The following is a 20,217-nucleotide window of genomic DNA, read 5'->3' as shown; positions in this document are numbered from 1 at the left end:
TGATAGGTCTCCTCCCCCAGGATGGGCAGGGGGAAGCTTCAAAGGCATGCCGCCTCTGTGAACTTCTCCAGACCATTTGCTGTACCCAGCAACTGGCCCCCACCGGTTCTAACCCCTACTCTGGCGGGAAGACTGGCAGGAAAAACTACGTCAGGAAGGGGGAGTGCCAGCCTGTGCCAACCCCACCCCTCAGGTGGGGGAAGACGAGGTGAAGCACGACCCCGGGCTCCAGCCATCTTGTAGATGGGGAGCCCTGCCCAATCCCAGCTAGGCTCCTGCCCCCCTCCCACAGGAGAGGAGCAGACTAGGGGGTGTACTCACCCCAGGACAGGGACCCATTGGTCCCTGTCCTTGCTCTACCTGTAACGCCCCTAAATTCAGTATTTAGGGGCTCCCTGAACCTTCCTTCCTCAGATCCCGATACGAAAAGAAGAAAGAAGATCAAGAAGAAGAAGACCCGCCGTGCAGCTGCTAACAAAAGGACGACAACAACTGACTTGGCCCCAGCCCTACCGGCCTGTCGATCCTGGAACCTGCTCCTGCCTAATCCCGGCGACTCCTGCGGACAGCAACCTTGGGACACCCGGAGGACCTGCCTGCCTTGACCCTCTTAAAGACTGGGACTCCCATCAGCAGAGACTCTGCTTCAAAAACCCACCTGGTGCCAACCAGGAAGCTCCAGACCAGCCCACTCTGCACCCCCCGAACCCGGGTCCAACCAAACCAAGTCCACGAGGACGTCCCCCGGCGACTGGGACCCGAAGTCCAGTGCCCAAAGACCCTCCTCGACGAACCAGCCGACGCCTGCAGACTCAGAAACAGTGGCCACCCCAACCGCGACCAGCCGAGGGTAGGCTTTTCCGACACCCAAAGACACCCCTACACCCAGCTCCCTACAGCCCCCTCTGCCTCCCTTTGGGGTACCTACCTGTGCTCCAAAATCTCAACTTACCTCTTGAAGTGCTGGTCGCCCCTGGAGAGTCTCCGTCCCCGAGCCTGCAGCCTTTGTTCCTTTTTGACCTTTCCCATTGGATAACATTGAGCACCCGACGGCTCAAGAGCACCCTGCACCCAGCCGCCCGAGTGCCACTGGCTGTGCCACCTTTGTCCTATCCTACTTCCCCACTTGCCCTGAGCAAGTGACCAGGAGCCCAGCTCCCAGAGCCGCGTGGCCTGCTAGCCAGCAGCTACCAACCGGAGGCCCCCTTTCCCTCATTGGATATCATTGGGCCTACCTACCTCTGCACACGGCCAGCCCTGCGCTGCTGGGGTGGAACCAACTGTACTTACCTGAACCTGGGGGACCCCATAGTCTATACCCGGAACCTTAACTTCACCAGCCAAGTACGCACCTGGAAACCGGTAACTCACTTACCTGCCATTGGATAACATTGACCCATTTTGACTCGAAAATGTTCTAAGTGTGAAGTTTTGAAAACTGCAAATATTCATATAAAATCAGCCGAAGTCCGACTTCCGAAGTACTCACCTGCAAGCAGGCGAGACGCCAGTACTGTACTTTGCATCCCAGTACTGAAACGCAAAAGTAATCCTTACCGGGTTTACTAGTAATCTGTATTTTCTCCATAGGAACCCTTTGTATGTTTTTCTATGAAATTTCTTCCAAGTGCCTACTTTTGAAAACTTGAAATATTCTTTAAAAATCATACACAATACTGAAAAGCAATTACCTACCTGTTTTAAGTTCAGACCCCAGTGCTGGCCCTAGAAGCCCAGTACTGGATTACAAAAGTAACGCGACCATACTTTACCTGCAACCTGAATTTTCTCCCATTGAATAACATTGCCAGATTGTCATTGAAATGTGTCTAAGTGTGAACTTTTAAAACAGCTTTATATTCATGAAAATTCATCACAGTAACTAAAACGTTTTTGCAAATCTGGTTTCAGCGTAGACCCCAGGACTGAATCTAGGATCTAGTCCTGGAACTACTAAAGTAATCTGTACTGTAATCAACTGTACTTTTGTGGTAACAACCCATTGAGCTCAATGCTAAAGTGTGTCTAGACTGGAGTTGCCTGCAGCAACTCCTGTGCCTATTGTGTTTACCAACTTCATTGCTTCTTTGCAAAGTAATTACATAAGAGTTCTCATATCTAGTCAAGTATATTTTTATGCCTGTTGGTCTTAAAAATAAAACAACTATATCTTTGGATATAAAAACCATTGGCCTGGAGTTCAGTCTTTGAGTGTGTGAAATCCTTTGCTGACTGAGTGGGTACAACAAATGCTTTGCTCTGCCTTACTGCTCGACCAAGCTACGACTTTGGAGAGTAAGGTCAGTCCTGACTTTAACCTCTGTTATACCTTTGGGGTTTGTGGACTCTATACACACTGTACTTCATTATTGTCCAGTATCTATAGAGCCACTTTCTCACAGTAGTGCTATAAAAACATGAAATGTTTGTCAGAAAGGTGCTATAGAGAGATGAGGTGCACTGTTGGCGAGTGGTAGTGAGGGAAATAATAAAGAGGAAACGGGGAGGGGCACCAAAAAAAAGACTGCTGCACAATGTAAACCACTGGATTTAAGATAGCCTGGCTGATGAGGATTATGAATCCGAAACTTGTCCCAGGATGCTTGTTTCCGGTCCAGGGAAGACATGGCTTGGCAGTTCGGGCTGGACTGTTCCCATGAGGCACAGGGTCAGACTGATTTGCATATGGCCATGTCTGAACTGGGGTGGTGGTGTGAGCTAAAGAATGGTGATGGATTAAACCCAGATCAGTTGACTGAGGGTGAGTGTTTGATTTGCTCAAACGCTCCATCCATCATCCGCCTTTGATATCCCTTTGTTTGCCCTAAGTTGGCAGGAAGCCCTTTGAGCTCAATTCAACAACTAGATGTACATGCTTCGCTTTCCCAACGCATGCGGGGCTCTTAGAAGTGGTTAATTAAGCCTAATTAACAAGAAAATGGCATTTTAAAGACCTGTTAAGTACTCATGTGTGGCTGTGTGTGTGTCCAGGAAGCTGTCTCAGCCCGGGTTGCCACACACAAGGGGGAGAATGGGACAGAGGGCGGGGCTGAAGCCCTTTGAGCCCAATTCAACAACTAGATGTACATGCTTCGCTTTACCTACGCCCACCTTTCACCTCACACGCCCCGATTCACGCAACAATGCAGCCCTCGGTCACAGCACAGATGAGAACAGTACTAAATGCTGCTGGTATGTCCTGTTCATTCGTTTGAGGAAAGTTTAAAAAGAACACTCGTAATCAGTGAGCGCCAGGGGCTGAGAAGAAGCTTTCTGTCAGCAGCGCTGAGGAGCGCAGCTCAAAAGCTAATAGTGTGGGAGGAGTCCCGATGACAGCCACAGAATAGAAACACTGCTAAAGAGGCTTCCAGATAGTACACAACGCCGGCCCCAGTGCGGTTGAACATTCACTTCCTGAGCGGCAGGGCGGTCTTTTCCGGGTCAGTACTCCGTATCAAATGAACTGTTTTCTTTTTGGTAGATTTTTTTTAACTGAGCGCTTCATATTTTCCAACCAATTGCTGGGTTTACCAGGATGAAGTAAGCCAATAAGATATTTTTGTACCGCCCATAATGTGCAGTATCGTTTCACAGAGTTTGTCAATAGTCTCCCCTTCCTTGTTTTAAAGCCACTTACATGCCTGAGCCTAGCGGATTGGATTTTTAAACTATTCACTCGTGTGGTGGGAGGTAAGGCTCACATTCGACATTCTCCCTCCTTATTCGAGAGGTTTGCCATGTATTAAGAGCAAAGGGCACGCGTTGTAGAATATAATAGGTAGTTGAGTATCACTAGATTGTGCTACAAAATTATACCTGTGCGTGTTCGGTCCACAAAAAGAGTGCACACCTTGTGATGCTTATGTTTTTGTATGTCTTACATTAATTTCGATTGGTGTTTCAAACTCTTATTGTTAAACGCTCTGCCGTACAACAGATGTAATGAAGTGAGGGGACAAAGAAGAAGGAGCTACCGAGGGTAGTGAGTGAATATTAGAAGAAGGGAAGAGGAATTTATAGGCAACCTTACTAGTGGCCAGGGGTTTCAGAAGGGAAATCATGTCATAACATTTGACCTTTTTGAACGGTTGAGATAGGGTGGTTTTGGAGGGTTAATCTATTGAAATACTTTTGGAACTTGAATCTGTATGCACTTCCCTTTTGACAAGAATAGATCAGGAAGGTTTTCAGCGCGTTTAATTCCTTTCAAGTCTATGTAGGCATTTTTTATTTATTTATTTATAAAGTTTTATATAGCGCAAACAAGATCCCGAAGGATATCAGAGCGCTTTACAAAAGGATGGAAGGAAGGACAAATGCAATATGGACATCAAGTAAGAATACAAATCGGGTAAATCGCATAATTACAGGACAAATGGTTTAAGGTCCTTGAGAGCTTAACCTCCTTCCCCCTGCCCACTTAAGATTTACATTCTACGGTTAGTGAATCAAACTTGGGCCTTAGGTGTTGTAATGCAAAAGTCTTTTGGAAAGACAGACCCATCCTCCTTCCCCCCCATGCCGTCTATTGCTGCAAACGTTGGCTTTGACCACAAAAGTAGACTTAAATTCACAGATCTGAGCTCAGTCCTATCTATAGATTGTTCTACCTTTGACACAAGGTTAGGCAGAGGTAAAGTGGGCCAGTGATAGAGGATCTCTTACCCAACTGGAGAAGGAAAAATAATTTTGGGTTGATTTGCCTCCATTGATATAAAAAGCTTTCACCCTCTAAAACACACAGGACAGACTTTTGAAAAAGTAGCAGAAATTCAATGCCTCTTCCTGATAAATAGAAAATTGAGACAAGAATGTGGTACAAAGTCTTACAAGTTAATTTATTAGTCAACCATTAACGGGGTTCCGTCTCTTCAGGGATTCAAAGTTTTGGAAGAGACAACTACTATGGCAGTGCATTTCAGTATATTAGTAATAATTATTATTATGGCAACTTGATGGATCACGTCAGTCAAGATTCATGAATAAGAATCTCTAGAAATTGGGATGGTTGCGTTTGTGAATTTCTGAAGTGTAGCCATAGCAAAGAAAATAAATGCAGCTAGTCAAACAAATGGTATACAGAAGACATGTTGGGCTGTAAAGAGCGAAACTGGCAACTAAGCTTCCAATGTTGCTTGTTTGCTGAAAATGCGGCCAATGAGTTAAACACCATACAAAAGAGAGCTTGTGGAGCGGTGTAGGTAAGGGATAAACTTCAATCAATCAATCATTTGTAAAGCGCACTACATACCCGCAAGGGTCTCAAGGCGCTGGGGGGCGCTACTGATCGAACAGCCAGGTCTTGAGTATTCTCCTGAAAGTCAGCAGGTCTTGGGTCTGTCGTAGGCTCAGTGGGAGGGTGCTTCATGTCTTGGCGGCGAGGTGGTAGAAGGATCTCCCACCGGTGGTTGTTCTTCAGATGCGCGGGACAGTGGTGAGTGAGAGGTCGGTGGAGCGTAGCTGGCGGTTGGGGATGTAGAAGGAGAGCCGTCTGTTGAGGTAGGCTGGGCCGGTCTTGTGGAGTGCCTTGTGTGCGTGGGTGAGGAGCTTGAAGGATATCCGCTTGTTGACGGGGAGACAGTGCAGGTTCCTCAGGTGGGGGGTGATGTCGCCGTGGCGTGGTACGTGGAGGATCAGACGTGCAGAGGCGTTTTCTATGCGTTGTAGTCGTTTGATGAGCTTGGTCGTGGCTCCCACGTAGAGGGCGTTTCCGTAGTCGAGTCTGCTGCTGACGAGGGCCTGGGTGACTGTCTTTCTTGTATCTGTCAGGATCCATCTGTAGATCTTGCAGAGCATGTGGAGGGTGTTGAAGCAGGAGGAGCAGACAACGTTAACTTGCTTGGTCATTAAGAGCGTTTAGTCGAGGATGATTCCCAGGTTGCGTGCGTGGTCGGTGGGTGTCAGGGCTTCCCCCAGTGCCGTCTGCCAAAAGGAGTCATCCCAGGCTGAAGGGTTGGAGCCGAGGATGAGGACCTCCGTCTTGTCCGAGTTCAGCTTCAGACGGCTGGTCTGATGCTGAAGCTTGGGATAAAAGGAAATGGAGAGGGACCGCACAAGCGCCACTTATAGAAGACAGTATGTCCGTATGTATGTTGATTTGTGTTGTTTGATATTATCGCCCGAGATGTGAGGTGCTTGGTCAGGTGTGTAGATTTGTGGTCCCCATGGTGCTTATACAAAGAGCCAGTGCTTTAACTTCTTGCAGAGCCCAATAAGTGAGGTGGAGGCTGTAATGTGATGAGGTAGGTCTTTTCATTTCTGGAGTGCGATGTAGGAGATTGTGCAACCTCCAGTTTTGCTTTTGTGAATGTGGGGAATGTGTGAGAGTAAGGCAAAACGTAGGTGTCTGTGGGTTAGTGAAAGTGGATGCCGCTGTTCAAGTAGTCTGGTCCTATGTTGTGTATTGCTTTGAATGTGTGCTTTTAACGTTTGAATTGGCTGTGCTTGCGAATGGGGAGCTAGTGAAGCTTCCTGAGGTGCGGTGTGATGTGGGTGCGGCGTGGGACATGGAATATGAGTCTTGCAGAAGTCTTCTGGATGGTCTGGAATCAGTGCATGAGTTGTTTGGAGATTACGGAGTAGAGAGTGTTGCCATAGCCTTGCCTGCTGGTGATGAGTGCTTATGTGGCGGTCTGTCTGGTGTTCTGAGGCAACTATTTGAAAAATGTTCACAGCATGCATAGGATGCAGAAGCAGGAGTTGCACACTGCTTTGATTTGATACGTCATGTTGAGCATGCCATCTAGGATGATCCCTAGACTTCTTGTGTGGTCTGTGGGTGTTGGTCCTAGCTCCAATGGCCACCAGGTGGAGTCCCATGGAGAGATCTTGTTGCCGAAGACCTGTACTTCCGGCTATTCAGAGCTGAGCGGCAGGCAGTAGTTTTGCATCCAGTCTTCTACTATGGACATACAGTTAGTTACGTTGGTTCTGGCAGTGGGTGTTTTGTCCGTCAGGGAGAGGATGCGTTGGGTGTCATGGGCATAGGAGATGATGGTGATGTCTTGTGATCGGATGATGATGTCAAGCTGTGTCGTGAATATTTTGAAAAGAGTGGTTGTGAGGGACAATCCCTGTGGGACTCTGCATATCAATTTTTTGGTCTTTGATGTGATGGGTGGCAGCCTGACCCTTTGGGTTCTTCACATGAGGAAGGAACAGATCCATTTGAGAGCGAATTCTTGTTTGCCAGTCCTGTGGAGACTTCTGATGAGGCTGTCATGGGAGACCGTGTCAAAGCCTGCAGAGAGGTCAAGCAGGATGAGGGCCACTGTTTTTCTCCAGTCCATGATGATTCAAATGTAATTGGTGGCTGTGATGAGTGCTGTTTCGGTGCTGTGGTTTTCTCTGAATCCTGGTTTAGCGTGGTCTAGAAGATACAGAGTTCGAGGTGGGTTTTGAGTTGTTTGTTGACGGCCTTTCCAATCACTTAGGCTGGATAGGGAAGCTGGGAGATGCGCCGGAAGTTGCTCAGTTGATTCGGTCAGCTGTGGGCTCCTTGAGGAGACTGTTGATTTCTGCAAGTTTTCATTCATCCTGGAAAGTGGAGGATGTAACATAGGTGTTGATGATGTGGGTCAAGGTGATGCTGATTGGTGATGTTCCCAGGTTGCAGATGTGGTGGGGGCATGGGTCCGTGGGGGCCTCTGAGTGGATGGTTATGATGATTGCCGCTGTATCGTTTCTGGTGAGGGTTCTCCATTCAGTCATGTGGTAGTTATGGTTGGTGGTGGGTAGGTTAGCAACAAGTTCTTTGGGGTTGGGTTGGTGTGCAAAGTTCCTGTAGATTTTTGCGATTTTGCTGTGGAAGAAGTTGGATAGGTTGATGCAGAGTTGCTGGGATGCAGCGATATTGGTGACAGTGGCTGAGGGCGAGGTGTCTCTTATTTGCTGGTGATAGTGTCTGAGTGCAGCCTTCTGTCGGTGGTGCCATGGCTGGCTCTCCATTTTCTTTCTAGCAGTACAGTTATGTGAGAGTGTTTTTTTGGTCTCGCCTAGCGTTGCAACGCGCATGCGCTGTTTTCTCTGCGAGAGATAATGTGATCAGGAGATTTCAGAAGGGGACTTGAAGCCCCGCCCATCATTTTCATTGGGTCGCGTCAGTGTTTATGCTAAACGCTAGCTTCCCATTGAAAGTGAGGCTTCTTAGTTACCGCCCTGTCTCCCTTTTGGATGGCCCATCCGGACTGGGTCGTTAGCTTCACGGCTGTCGTGAAGGAATTTCTCATCTCAAGGGGGCGTGTAAAACACATCTGTTTCACTCAGCCGCATGTTTATTTTTGCATCACACTTTCACTTAAAGTGAAAGCGCAATGCAAATATAAACAAGCGGCTGCCTTCCACAATGGCGAGCGCTTGTTGAAATGTCTGTCGTCTTTTAAAAGGACATCAGTCTGAGTAGATACAAGTGTTTTCGCTTTGGCTGGAGGTGTGTTTATACTGTGCATGGTGTCAGGCCTTTGACCACCTTCCACAGAACTTGGTAGGTCGATCACTGCAACCCCAAATAGATAAAGGAATCGAACATCTTCTCTTTACACGTGTAGAGAAGTTTTAAAAAAGTGAAATCATTTCTTTATGAATTCCTTCGAGGTAATGCATGTCTGGCGTGTGACTGCCTGCACATGCCCCTGTCCTGCCGGACTTTCCAAATGAAACCCTTCTCCTTACACCGCTATAGGCAGGTGCATCCTGCCTGCCAAATGGGCGTGCACTCAACACTTCTCTGGGAATGTCGACCCACTGCCTGGAAATACTCCCAAACACTGGGAGGCAGAGACACTGCCCTCTCCTGCCTGACTTCCCCCTCCTCTCTCCTCCTCCACAGACGTCGGCCAGCGCCAGAGCAGACGCAGTGGGTGGCTCAGTGCCAATTTGCTAATTCACTATGACTGAGAAGGTGTGCCATTCCGAGCTCATGTTTCCGCTCGCCTTTTACTGTTGACTTTTTTTTATCTGCAACAAATACATTAGAATGAATTAAAAGCTGATGTGCAATATGTAATACATAAGTCTGAAGTGTGAAAAGAACACGGTTATACCAAATGACAAACCACCAAAATTTAGATGTGTAATCGAACAACTGGTCATTTCAGACTCTCTGAGGTTCTCCAGTTGCATTCAGACTTGCCAAATGAGGCTCGTGGCATTTTCAGGTGCCCGAAAGCATATCTTTAATGTGCCTGAGAGGGCAGAGTTCAGACATAAGTGTTGCGTGCGCGAGCAAGATGCAGTAAGCGGAAAACATTCCCATTTGGTTAGATAAGGATGGAAAGTGACAAAAAATGCTGTAGCTTTGGGTAATTTTGTTTTGCCTGCTACTGGGGCGTTGTTTACCACTGTCCTAACCATGGGTGGACGAAGGCGTCCCATTAGTTGTGATTTACATCTTTTGTTTGCCCACTTTAAAGAAAACCTTCCTTCCAGTAACCGGCCTTTGCGTGGCCAGTAATTAGAAGGAGGGATAATACCCATCTGATGAGTTTGGCACACAGGGTGAGCAGATTCCTGGAGCAGGTCTTGGCCGCGGCTTCATCTGAGTGGTCTTTGAGGTGTTCGGAGTTTACAGTAAACACGGGTTGTGGCTTTGATTGTGTGCACCTCCCTGTGGAATGGTTTCTGTGTAACCTTATGTATTGCTGTCCCTACTGAGTCCAACCTAATGGTGGAGTGACATTAACTCAATGTGACTGACGCTGGGTGGGGCCAGCTGCATTAAAGGCTTCGAGGCCCACCCCCTGCTAGTACTGGGCCCCTTCACTGCATGTGTTCACATTCGTCCTTGTTGTTTTTCGCACAATGGTGACAGCTTGTTTATAGTGTGGCATTTAATTTCAGTTTGTTACATGAAGAGTATGCTGTTCCCCAAAGACAATGTGGACAACGTGTTCTAGAGGCAGGAGTAGGGGAATCCTTCTTTTCGTAACTAGAGTCCTCACACACCCAGCAAGCTAGGTGTCATGCTTCATCATATGAACTTGCTCGTCGTCGGGTCGGCGCTGCAATATCCGCCGGGCACCCATAAAGGGGCTCTTTGGCGGAGATCTTTTGTTCCTTGCCGTATGGTGCTGTGGGTGTGAGGGCCCTAAAAGACAGTGTAGTTGTGGAGTGGGTGAGTGTCATTAAAAAAAGGTTGGATAATCCAAATAAACTTTTTATTAGGGTGGTTATCCACCTCATTAAAAGAGAAGTGGAGTGGCTTCTCTCTGGCTTAATGGTCCAGTGGAGCGGAGCTCAACTCTTACAATGTGGTCGACATGTTTCATGCATCACGGCCAATACTGATGCATTGCATTTCATCAGGACCTAAGTGCAAAACTATCTACACAGGGTGGAGGAGTTCCTACCTGCCACTCTTAAGAGATGCAAGCACAATGTCCCGCCAATCCTAGTTGTAACCTAAAAGCGGGGTGACGTGGAAGGCGGGGTAAGATTACCAGATGTATATATCTAGTAGACAAATCACATCACCCCAACAGCCTTATAAAAGTTGTCCATCTGGTGAGTGCGCAGGGGTCATGAATTGTACTCCTAATTTAAAAGGCATACAGTAATTCAAAAGGGTGATTGGGTTAAAACAACGGCTAAAAAGGAGAGAGACTGGTAATGCATTTAGGAACCATCCCTAGATGGGCAGGCAGTAGTCAACAGTAAAATTCACCTATCTGGGGGAAAAAACTCACTCCATTCGGTCTTGTCAGCTCCAGACACCAAAGTGGTGGTGCTCTCCAGCGTTGGGGGTAAGGTAAATTATACAGAGAGTGGCCCTCATTAGCTATTCAACAAAGTTGTGGAACCCAGTCCGGACATGTGTCCCAAAGTGGGGGAAGTAGGAGCCCCCACCGAACACTCCTCCCCTCTAGCTCAGAAGTCATGAGGGCCGGTTGGCATCCCGTGAATCATAAACAGACCGCGGCAACCCCGGCGGGGCCAACCGTCGCCCTGAGGCGAGGGTATCCTGTCCAGGTCTCCCACCGTCCACCAATGCGCCAACGGGAATCTACCCCAGCCCGGGCCACACGAGTATCCGTGCCTGGGGTCTGGGCGGTGTCAAGGTAACCTATTAACCCACCAAATAGGACCCACTCGGTCCGTCAGCCAATGCCATCAGTACATGGCCGCTAGATCTACCAATTCACTCACCTGTCCAAAGCGGACGTTTGCCGGAAATCTACCAATAAGCCGGATACTACCAGGGCTGCCACTGGAGCAGCGCTTATGAATCCTGCTTGTTTCCCGTGGCACAGAGCGTAAATGGGCCGGTGTCTCATCACGTCATATCACGAGGTGCAAAGAGCGTCTCAGTAGTCTAAGCGGAGCCTGCATTTGAAACAAGGCGGCCATCTTGGAGTGTAGGGACTAATTACTGAGAATGGTGTCCCTAGCCAAATCCTTCCCAAGCCCTGGTTAATCGCTATATAGGTGCACCCAAAAAGCACCATGTCAACGCTCACGAGCAGGGGATCATACTCAAACGCGACCCGACTTCAGTATGAAAGTTTGGGGCAGCCCGAATGCAGTGGTGCACTGCTTCAGGACTACACTACAGGGGCTTCTTCCACCCACAAATACATGAATATATAATTAAATGAATCACACAACTCACGTATAGTACCCATTCGGCGCGTGCACCCAAACGCTCGTGTGGTTGAGATTTTTGGTGGTGGGAACCATAAAGTCCAGAGTGGGTGTGCCAAGTATGTGTACCTACAGATGTCTACTCCTAGTGGCCCACACCCAGGTAGCGGGGACAGGGCAGGTGATACGTCACTGAAAATTATATTAATCCTAAGTCGGGTGCCGGCTACCTCCTCGTCAGCGCGGCCCAAGGTATGTCATCATTGAGGCCGACCGTGTTGGTAGACAAAGGGAAGGGTCCCAGTCTACATAATTCACAAAACAACAATTATTCAAAAATAGTGTACATTATGCTTCAGTATTGCCCGTGATGCATGAAACACGTCGACCACATTGTAAGAATTGAGCTCCGCTCCACTGGACCATTAAGCCAGAGAGCAGCCACTCCACTTCTCTTTTAATGAGGTGGATAACCATACTAATAAAAAGTTTATTTGGATTATCCAACCTTTTTTAATGCCACTCACCCACTCCACATCTACACTGTCTTCTAGGGCCCTCACACCCATAGCATCATATGGCAAGGAACGAAAGATCTCCGCCAAAGAGCCCCTTTATGGGTGCCTGTCGGGTATTGCAGCGCCGACCCGACGATGAGCAACTCCATATGATGAAGCATGACAGCTAGCTTGCTGGGTGTGTGAGGACTCTAGTTCTGAAAAGAAGTATTTCCCTCCTCCTGCCTTTAGACCACATTGTCCTTGGGGAACAGCATACTCTACCTGTAACATATTGCTTGGGCACGTGTGCTGGACCCCGTTAACAAGCCCTATCAGTCCCCCTCCTTTCTGATAGATTTAATTTCAGTTACAAGTGAGGCGCTTTAGTGCACAGCATGCGCACCTTTATTTCCAGACGGCGCACTCAACCTTTTCCACGTCTTTCCAGAAGGCAGGCACGGCACAAACAGGGCAAGTTTATTTATTTATTTTATTTATAAAGTTTTATATGCCTAAAATGGCTTGCTTCCTCATAGCACCCGCAGCCTCTTCCATCTCTCCCCACTGCCACCAAAGCACAGCACGGCGCCCACCGTCTCTTCCACATCTTCCCACCGCTACGAATCCCACAGCTGCAGGTAGGGCATAAACAGAGCAGGCTGTCTCAATTGGCTTCCGCCTGCTGCCGAAACAAAAGTTCAATTTTAATTTATGAGCCTCGGAGCGGCATTGTTTGTAGGTATTACAGTGCCCTTCTCTGCGCTAGATGGTTACTTTGCACACACCATTGTATTTTTAAAATGATATCTGTTTGCGAGTGTGGCCGCGCTTTAACGTAATTAGCAGCACTGCAGCAGCAGCAGAGACAGGCTCTGATCCTGTTAATCACAAACACACGAAGACACCCGTGAAAGTTGAGCTTCAACTGAATTGATGCACCAACCTGCACAACTGAAAATAGTCATTTATGCAGGCCCCACTGTCCCCTCCAGTGCCAGAAATTTTCGAATTAGTAGGAACATCTTCATTTCCACAACATAAGAACACACCACGTCCAAGTCCTGACGAAAACCCCTGACTGCTGACGGGGTTGGAAACGCGTTGACAACAGCGTCTGGGAAAAGCAAACCCTATTGGCTTAGGAGAAGGCCTAATCCATTACCTCCAGAAGCCACTATCAACCAAATTCATGGGATACCCAGAGCTGTGCATATTGGCAGGAGTATGAATAGTGGTAGTAAGCTGTGACTTGCGACTCCGCCTTGATGCTGTTTTTGATTTATGGACTGGTGCTTTATGCACCCTTTTTGTGTTTTTGTAATTGTCTTTTGATTACACACAACTTATCAATGTATTATACACATGTGCAAATACTGTTTCACATTTGATAATTGTTTTTTGTATTTGCTATGTTGAAAAATGTCTTTAGCATGTGTTGTCTTTAATGTTTGACATGAATCAAATGTTGTTGCATTTACGGAATAACCTAGAATTTTTTTTGAAATAATTCACAAGAGCCTATGCATTTATTCCATTGGCTCTTTTCTTGAATAAACTTTAAATAGTAGCTACTGGATACTTTCAAGTATATCATTATTAGTGGTCTATTCTAGTTAGTTTAGGACCCAAGCCTTCCTTAGATTACAAGTTTAACGTAATTAGTGGCACACCCTTCACAAGCATGCGTTCATGCGATGTTCTTTAACATTATAATTTTTAAATTATCTGTTTGTGAGTGTGGACGTGCTTTAATGTCATTAGCGGCACACACTTCACAAACACATGGTTCGTACGATGTTCTTTCATCATTATTTACATTAGGTGCTGTGTTCCTGGCACTCCTTTCTATTAAAATAACCTGTGCGTGTGTGTTTTGCTGGAATGGGTCTCTGCTCCTCTCAACATGCCTGCAGCTGCTAGTGTCTTCTTTACCCTGCTCGTTGCTACCCCAATTCTCCATGCGTTGCCCCACCCCCCACCACCACAACCTCCCGTCGCTGCTTCTATCAACATGTCTGCAGCTGCGCCCTGCACTCACTGCTGGGTTATAAGGCCTCTTGGGTAGCACAAGTACACGGTAATGTTTTGTGGGAAACAGGAGCTCTCCAATATTGGCTGACTCCTAGTATTTTACGGGCCATGGTTTGCTAGTGACGTACAGGACAAATATTACAAGCACACAAGGACACAAAAACAAAACTTCAATACCCCAGAGCATTTACAGAGACCACTTATCACCAGAAACCTTATTTTTCTATGCGATGCTGGAATATGCCTGTCAGTACACTCCATTCGTTTTATGTTAAATACAGCAAAATGTCTGTGTTCTTCCCATTTTGTGAGTTTCTATTTTCATTTTGTAACTGCAGTGTCCTTTCAGTGTTGCTGTAGATTCGGCATCAGAAGCTACAGTAACAGAAGTATGCTGGTGTGAACCTCTGAGATGTTGCTTTTCACCCGTGGGAAAAAGCACATAACACAAGTGTCTAAGATTACAGGAAACAGGAGTGCACGAAAGCTGTGGTGAGTGTCAGCAGCACCGCCTCTAGCCAGGAACACTCGCTGTATGGGATCTGTTCAAAAGTGGCTTCACACCCCTCGGCAATGCCGTGCACTGCACATGTGGTTTCAGGCACACTCCTTGCATGCGCCCAGTTGGTGCTTGATTCTTCTTCTAAGCTCTAGATGAGGGGGCTGACTGCCGCCGCACTGTACCCCTCATGACCGAACCAAACACCAAAGCATGTCTAGGTGCAAACTTTAGGGCACAACCCCAATAAGGTGCAACTCAGCCGAGACTGGGGAAAGGTTGGGGAGTTGGGGTCCTTTCTAGTATAATGAATGATCACCCTAGCACAATACACATCATGGTTCAGCCTTCTCAGGTAACATGGTGCTGCGTGTGTCTAAAAATGCACTTCTACACCATCAACAGTACAGCTCTGTGAAGTTTTTATAATGGAAGTATTGCTTGCATAGTTACTGATTATTTTTTTTATTATTTGAAACACAAAGAAACAAAACATCAAACAAACAAGCAAGGCAGTACAATATGAATACACACATTAGATATGTGCTCAAGGAGGACGGGAGACACATGCTAATAGGAGAAGAAAATTCTTTGAATACAGATGAGGGGAGGGAGGCACAGGCAGAGTTGCATATGAACAGTAGAACATATCACAGCTGGAAGGGATGTAGGTCAGGGCGACTGAGGAGGACTCTGGGAGGCGGTGAGCGGGGGTGTACAAATATCTCCACGGTATGTGTTCCAAGGAGCCCAAATCTTCCCCCATTTTTTGGGTCTGCCTCTTGCAATATACACTGTTTTCTCTCGAAACATGCACCAGTCCAAACTCTCTTTCCAAGCAGTCACTGTAGGCGGCCTCGGGGATCCCGACAACTGGGCAATATCTCTCTTCGCAACCATATTGGCCAAGGTCACCCACCGAAGCTGTGACACGTCATAATCATTCGGACCCCATACATTCAATAAGCATTGCCGGGCTTCCGGCATCATAACAACACCCGTGACATCATCCATAATCTCATGTATACGTTTCCAGAATCGCACCACCTCAGGGCATTCCCAAATGATGTGAAGATAGGTGCCAAGGAGACCACAACCACGCCGACACATGCTATCTGTAGAAAAACCCATATGAATTAGACGGGGACCAGTGACATAGATTCTGTGGAGGATCTTGAGTTGGACCAGACGGAGGCGGGCCGGAATCGCCACCTCCTTGGGAGAGGAGATCGCAGACTGCCAATCCTCATCATCCAGTTCAATACCATCAGCAATCCAGGCCTCACGAAGGCGATCAAGCAGACCCGATCTATCATTAATCATTTTTTTGTAGAACAGTGAGATAGTGCTATCCGGCACATAGCCGTCTAGTATACGATCTTCGAGGGGGGAGGAATCCGGAACAGCACTACCCACTGGCAACACAGAATTCAGAGCATGACGTACCTGGATGTAACGAAATCTTTCCCTGTCACTCAGCTTATGCTCTGTTTGCAGTTCAGAGAAGGCCTTAACCTTTCCTTTAACCCAGAGATCACGCACTTTACTTATACGATCGTGTCTCACTTATCAAATCCCTTCGTCCTCCAGAGGCCACCCAACTTCGCAGAGGCATAGAGCGCTGTCGCACCCGTTAATTTATCACTCCAGCCCATAGCCGCCGTTGCGCTATGCCATACTTGCACAGTTATAGCAGTAGGTCCCGTGAGTTGTGAACGGGAGGGTCCCGAATAAAGTGCCCTATAGTAATCACCCCCCGGGAGCAGCCATTTGTCCATTTCAAATGCTGGGTTCAACGCCGGGCCATACATCCCGTGGTTGATCGCCGCAAGGTGGGAAGCCCAATAATACCTACGAATATCCGGGAGCGCTATACCGCCATCATACCAGGGGACTGTCAATTTCGGAAGAGCTATACGCGAACGTCCGTCCCATATTAGTTGCCTCTGTAACGATTCTATTTTCCGAAAATACGTCGACGGGATGACATCAGGACTATTCTGGAGGGCATATAGGAACCGAGGTAGGGACATCATCTTAACAAGCATTTACAATGCAACGGTTTCTCCTTTGGAAAAGTTAGAGCTATTGGCATTGTAAATGACAAAATTTGTATTTATGTGTTGGTTTTGAAAACAGATAAATAAATGGCATTGTCATTTACATTTCCAATAGCTTAATCTCTCGCAAATGTGAGACCTATTGTACCCTACGGACGAGCTCAGCAGACAGCAATTACTACCACCCACACACCCAGAGTCACACACACACACCCAGAGCCAGCCACACACACACACACACCCAGAGCCAGCCACACACACACACACACGCACACACCCAGAGCCACACACACCCAGAGCCACACACACAAACACACACACCCAGAGCCGCACACACACACACCCAGAGCCACACACACACACACACACACACAGAGCCACACACACACACACACACACACACACCCAGAGCCACACACACACACACACTCAGAGCCACACACACACACACACACTCAGAGCCACACACACACACACACCCAGAGCCACACACACACCCAGAGCCACACACACACACACACACACACACCCAGAGCCACACACACACACACACCCAGAGCCACACACACACACACACCCAGAGCCACACACACACACACACACCCAGAGACACACACACACACACACACCCCCAGGCAGCAAGCAGCACCGCCTCCTATGCAAAGAACGGGACGTAAAAGCACAGCCTAGCCTACTTGCCACCAAGCACCGCCCCGGCCCCTACTTCCGGAGATGCGGTATAGTACAAACCTACCCAATGTCGTTTCCCGAGGGCGGGATAGATATTGAATGGAATCCATTCTAAGATCAGGCATGAAGAACGCTGCTAAAAAGCCGATTCAGTTAAATAATTATCGTGTTATAGTCGAGGTATGAATTAAAACGCGTGGTTTGCAATTAAACGAAAGCGTATTTGGTTATGAATTCTTAATTCATAACTATTTTAATGAATATTATAGAATAATTACGCTTAAGAATGGGAAACGTTAAAGCATACCACTTCTTATGATTGCAACCAACATTGTGTATTGGAAAACGTGGCTAGTTTGACTCCAGTGCTCACAATCTGTCAGCGGATTCATGCTTATTGAGAACCTATACATCCTCTGGATCATTCCAGGAGCCGCTTAAACAGACAAAACATGGGCAATAGTTATTCTATTAATAGCTGCTATGCGCTCATTCTTGAGAAGAGTTGGGTAAGAAAACCTGTCCACCTCGGGCTTGTTAACAGCGTCAGCCAATGACAAAATTAAAACGTCGCCTTGGCAACGCACAAACAAATGTGCTCCATCAATCCACAGGAAGGAAGGGGCGGAGAACGCGTGGTGAGATCAGGGCAAAGATAGTGTGAGAAGCAGTGACGTTGAAATAAAACCCTACATTGCAGACAACTCGACCATTCAGTGCCAGTTTGATGAGCCGATCGTTAGTGCAAGAAATCAAACCAGAGCCAGAATAGATCCCATCCCCCGAATGTACCCAGTAATCAATTTAAGTTGGTTTGAAACCACGCGAGAAGAAAACTGAAAGTTCCGATCATCAAACAGTAGTAAATGGGAATCATCATTCTTCGCAAACACGAATTAATAGTACAATGTAACTTTGATCAGTATTAATAAATGCAACTTATGACTTGTATGTCGCTGTCTTATGGAACACTCCTGGAGAGGTCAGCAACACATGACTCTTCCAGCCAATGCAAGGCAGAGGCGCAGCAGCCCCCACCCCCAGTCTGCACACCAACCACTGGTCCCAAACAGGATTGAACCGCTTCTACAAAGGGTAGAAACTTGAGAACAAGCATTTACAAGTGGGGCCGGAGACACCGACAGCGGGAGGGGGGGGGGGGCAGGAACGGGCACACGGACAGCGGGAGGGGAGGGGAGCACTAGCCTGGACTTCTTCCGGCGGCGGTCGGCCTGGAGGAATGACAAAAAATACCTCTGAAGAAAAAAAAAAAAAACGCCCACCGCCGCATGACGTACAAAAAGAGGCGGAGAGCGAAAAAAATCGCCGGAACGCCCGCGAATGTGCTCCCACAATGACAGACGCATCTCTGTTCCAATGGCTAGCCTCCATTTATGGAGCTAGCCAATGGAAGAGAGAGGCGGGACAAAGTCCCATACTGTTCTAACATAAGATTTCGCCTGCGCGAACACTGCTGCGCAGTGCTACGCCAGGCGAAACCTAAAAAGGGTGGGACGAGGTGCCAAATGATGAAACATGTCACATTACGTGAGTGCGCCATGCTGCTTCAAATTAGAAATCCGGCCATGCTGGGAGCTGACATCTTAAATAATAGGGTGTCGAGCTTGAAATATCCTTGGCATGTCACAGATCATTATCCACCCAGCTAAAAATCAGCGTACTCTTAATGATGCCATCTTGCATGCATGATGTAGGCTTGGCTTTCGAGTCAGCAAGCATCATCAGTGACACCATCTTAGCCAGCTTAGACTTTTTATATAGCACAGTGCCACTTCACTAGCCAGGGATAAGCATCTTCTGTGAGACACCATCTTGTGCCGCTGGAACGTCTTGCCAAATGTTGTTTTGTTTTGCCAACCACATATCAGTATATGCTGTGCGCTGCCATATTAGGCAGAAAAGACTTTCGGTATCACATCACTCCATCTTGCAACTCAGGCAACAAGTTTGTATGACAAACTCTAGTTGTTAGACAGGGATTATCCTAATCTGAGTGTTGACCAGATGGTAAACTAAGGATCATCCAAATCTAGCAGCCTAGTTCTTATTTAACCACACAGCCTCAAGTCGCTAGTTAGGGACTTTCCCATCCCAGTTGTTGCCATCTTATCTGGTACTTCAAGCGTGACGAAACAACAGCTTGATACCTAGAGATCAGCTAGTCCTGAGAGCAACCACCTTAGACATGTGGTTCTTCAAATACCAATAAACTTCACCTGGCCATCAGGAAATCATCTGTCATTTTTAGGCCTCGATATCTTTGGAAAACAGGACTTCATGTGGTAAGTAACGTTACAAGCAGAGTCAGAAATTAGCATGACTTGGCCACAGGCATTCTGAGCTCCAGGGGCCCAATCTAGGGTATAGTTCCAACTAGCCATCAAGCGACCATTCCTTCTAGTGTGCCCATATGCTGATAGGTTGTGTCCTAAGAGAAGTCCAGCCAACCACTGTGGCAGATCCACCACAGGATTACATCAAATAGTTTTGGAAATTTCCAGATGAACAAAAGTCCTAAGAAGTTGTCATGTTAAGTAATTTCGTCATTGGGATAAACATTCCCCTTCAGAAGACAGACTGGACTAAAAAAAAACGAAACAATATTTTATAGTAGCCTCTTGGCAAAGCAGTCCTTGATTATGAACCTCGACCCCTGACCTCAGCAACAGAACGGAATCTCATATCACTCCCGTGAGAATTATTTCCGTTTTAGGGACGAATATTGTACATATATGGAAACCAAGATGTGAGCAGCTCCGCCAGAAACGCTGTTAAATTCTGCACATTCACTGCAGGCTGATGAAGCTGTGGGGGTGTCCTTGAACAGCCTACGACATCT

The 20,217-nt window shown here is 47.3% G+C and overlaps 1 protein-coding gene across 3 annotated transcripts in view; it reads left to right on the top strand.

Annotated features, from left to right (window-relative positions):
• Positions 1-3,378: 3,378 nt before the first annotated feature.
• HACL2 (2-hydroxyacyl-CoA lyase 2) overlaps positions 3,379-20,217 on the top strand; it is a 526,035-nt gene continuing 509,196 nt past the window's right edge. Inside the window, exon 1 of one of the 3 annotated variants that reach the window (XM_078671142.1) lies at positions 3,379-3,440. The gene's annotated coding sequence lies outside the window, so the exon portion shown is untranslated. Of the gene's footprint in view, positions 3,441-3,526; positions 3,691-20,217 lie in introns of those variants that run through there. The other 2 variants (XM_078671139.1, XM_078671138.1) reach the window with 2 other exon arrangements.

Source organism: Lissotriton helveticus, chromosome 12, assembly GCF_964261635.1.
Source record: "Lissotriton helveticus chromosome 12, aLisHel1.1, whole genome shotgun sequence".
Classification (NCBI taxonomy): domain Eukaryota; kingdom Metazoa; phylum Chordata; class Amphibia; order Caudata; family Salamandridae; genus Lissotriton; species Lissotriton helveticus.
Note: the sequence above shows the minus strand (reverse complement) of the source record. Positions and strands in the feature narration are given on the sequence as shown.